Source organism: Colobus angolensis, unplaced genomic scaffold (assembly GCF_000951035.1).
Source record: "Colobus angolensis palliatus isolate OR3802 unplaced genomic scaffold, Cang.pa_1.0 Scaffold101, whole genome shotgun sequence".
Classification (NCBI taxonomy): domain Eukaryota; kingdom Metazoa; phylum Chordata; class Mammalia; order Primates; family Cercopithecidae; genus Colobus; species Colobus angolensis.
The window spans coordinates 9,748,518-9,751,888 of record NW_012111031.1 but is presented as its reverse complement, the minus strand read 5'-3'; the positions used below and the strand labels follow the sequence as shown (position 1 = coordinate 9,751,888).

The 3,371-nt window shown below is 42.0% G+C and overlaps 1 protein-coding gene across 1 annotated transcript in view; it reads left to right on the top strand.

Moving 5' to 3' along the window:
* Window positions 1–2,696: 2,696 nt before the first annotated feature.
* Window positions 2,697–3,371, top strand: part of TNFSF11 (tumor necrosis factor (ligand) superfamily, member 11) — a 46,392-nt gene continuing 45,717 nt past the window's right edge. The window contains exon 1 of the mRNA XM_011940419.1: window positions 2,697–2,923. The gene's annotated coding sequence lies outside the window, so the exon portion shown is untranslated. The remainder of the gene's footprint in view (window positions 2,924–3,371) is intronic.

Here is a 3,371-nt window from a genome sequence, read left to right as displayed (position 1 = left end):
CCTGTGGGATTCTTCTGGCTCCTCCCCAGCTTTCACCTATCATTTCTAATGGCCAGTGGCTGTCCTTTACTATGGAGGATGTCTAGCCAGTGCTTCGATTTTTCTCTCTTTTCATATACACTGGATTTATTTTCAAAGATAAGAGTCAGAATGATTACTCAAGATTCATTATGCTGCCACTAAGGAAAGTGCACGGACTTTGTGACAGTGCTTTTCCTCGATGCCTTTCCTCCTACTTACAGGGCTGACTGATCTTGATGGAAATCTGATGGGCTGAATAATGATGCTGTGTAGTAGTCATTGTAACAACAACAACAAAATCATAATAGTAAAAAGAAGAATGGTGAGAACAACAACATGCGTATATAAAGCACTGTTCTAAGGATCTGGTATAGATTGATTCATATTATACTTAAAACAACCCCATAAGTACTGAATCAGACCGTTGTACCACTTAAGTGTACCAGCAGTGGGACCCTGTAACCACTCCCACTGAGTGTTTTGTCTTTCAAATGATGAAACTAAGGCACAGAAATATCAACCAGCCAGTAAGTGGCAGATCTTGGAATGAATCACAGGACATGTGGGCTCAGAGTCCCTCTTTTTAGCCACTTTGGTTTAGGATAGATTTCTAAAGCTTTCATTCTGTAATGGAGCATAAATATATTCATGTGTAAGACAAACATTTATTTCTGTTCTCTTATTTTGCAGGGGGTGACTTTGGTAAAACCTGTGTACAATTTCATGAGAGGGAGCTTGTTATAACAGAGAGATACATAAGATCTCTACTCAGACAGAGCTGATATGACATTGGTCTAGGCATTCAGTCCTTCTTAACAAAGCTCCATCTGAATATCTCAGTTTTTACTCTTTTTCTTCTACCTTTCCTAGAAGGCTGGCAGTACCTTGTTTGCATGTGATACATGTGTATTGTTATGATAATGTCTGCCCCCGTGGGTATGTCTGATATGTGTTTGTTCAGAAACATCTTACCGTATCCATGTTTGCATCTGTATTACTGCTTTGATATTTTCAGATTCAGGAGGATCCACTGTATTCAACAACACTAATAAACAGCCTACTATGTGCAGGCATTTTGCTAGGTGATGAGAGTACAAATGATGAATAATACAGATTCTGTATCTTCAAGGCTTTTATAATCTACTAGAGAAGACACTCATATAGTTAAAGTCACTGTAATGAGGAAAGTGATAGGGTAAGGTGAATGACAGGCTGGATGCAGTGGCTCACATCTATAATTCCAGCAATTTGGGAGGCCAAGTTGGGCAGATTGCTTGAGGCCAGGAGTTCAAGACCAGCCTAGCCAACATGCTGAAACTCCGTCTCTACTAAAAATAACAAAAATTAGCCAGGCATGGTGGCACACGCCTGTAGTCTCAGCTACTTGTGAGGCTGAGGCACAAGAATTGCTTGAGCCTGGGAGGTGGATGTTGAAGTGAGCCAAGATTGTACCACTGCATTCCAGCCGGGGTAATGTCTCAAAAAGGTAAAATAAAGCAAATAAAAAATAAAGGTGAGTGACAGGCAAGAGAGGAAGGTCTCTTAGAAAATTATGGGAATTTGGGAACAGCAAGAAGGAGATATCCCCTGGGCTGAGGTTTGAAGGTTGAAGAGGGTTGTCAATGAAACAAATAAAAGCAGGAAAGGCCTCACCAGCATCTCAGATACTATGAGTGTGAAGTGGAGCTTGGCTAACCTGCTCTTCCTCCAGAGAGTTTCATTTCAGCAAGTGGCACCAATTCAGTTGCCAAAGGCAGAAACCTGTGTGGCATCTTTGACTCCTTCCTCTTCCTCACCTTGCCATGGCCAGTCAGTCACCAAACCCAATGGACTCCACTCCTAAGTGCCTCTGAGACCCATTGCCTCTCTCCACCCCTTCTGCCACCACCATGCTCAGTCCTGGCCTGGATGTGGCCCGTGGTCTAGTGACCGGCTCTCTGAGTCCAGACTTGCTCTGCCTGTCTCTTTCTACCACCCTCCCTCAAGCCTATTCTCCACATTGCAGTCAAAGCACATTCTAAATTACACAACAGACATGTCACTTTCCTGTGAGAAAAACTTTCAATGACTCTCCATTGCTCCCGAATAAAATTCAAATTTTTATTGTGAGTGACAAAAGCTTTGTGACTCAATCCCTGCTTGTTTTCTAGTCTCATTTTTCACTATTCTTCCTTCAACTCTGATCAAGCTACACTAAACTTCTTTCAGTTCCTTGAATACATCCTGTTTTGCTTCTTGGCTTTTATATGTGTGTCTTCCCACTTTGCTTGGATAACTGACTCATCCCACAAGCCTCATCTTAAATATGGCTTCCTCCAAAAAGTCTTTTCTGGACTCCCAAGTCTAGGTTAAGAACTCTCATGTGCTCCCAGGACACATTTTACTTACTAATTACACTTTATGGTGAGTGCCTGTTTGCTTGTGGATCAGCATGTTAAAGTGGAAACTAAATCCTAGGTGGCAAAAATTCCCATATTTCAAAGAAAGATACTCGTAGAGAAGGAATCTGGAAACCAAGTTAAGGATATACATAATTGAGGTTGAAGTAATCAAGCCATAGTTTGTTTAGAGAATCTGTGAGAGGGGCTTTGAGACAAGCAGTTGGAGAGGTTGATATTTGTTGTGAAGTTTCAGGTAACAAAGAGCCTGGGATTTGTCTCACATCTAAGAAGACCGAAAGCAAATGGTGTGGCTGAGGCCGCCTCTCTGCTGGCAGAGCTAAGACCAAGCTGCACGCAGTGAAAACAAACTGTGTTTTCGCTAACAACAAGGCAGAATGTGTACCAGGGATGTGACGTGGGCAACCAGGAAGGGGATAGTCTAAGGATCATTTTTAAAGGGACCCCATCCAAGAAGGTTTCTAGCCAGAGGCAGGCTGTAGCCAGAAGAAAAAGAATGAGAGGTACTATTAGTTGCAGAAATTGAGGGGAGAATTGTGAACAGTCAGCTAGGGAGAGGGAGTTTCAGTCAGATGTTTCCGGTGGGAAAATGATTAAGAAAACACGAAAGAGTCCCATGAATGAAAGAATTCACTCTGAACATTTTACCAAGCTCAGAGAGCACCAACCCAGGTTATAACTTTACTGGTCAAGTAAGACCCCTCCAGCTCCATCCCACCCACAGCAGGCTCCCCTTCCCATAGTAAAGTTTCCAGACTGAAAGTTCTGAATTGAGGGAGGGAAGAAGATTTAACTTGAAATTGAATCAAAGCTTTTATTATTAACTTGGACCTCTTTCTTTTAATTTTTGAAATAAGTGTGTTCTCAGGACTAAAAGTGACCAGAGGACTTTTTATTATTTAAGTAAGAACAAAGAAATTAGGCTGGATGTGGTGGCTCACCAGCACTTTA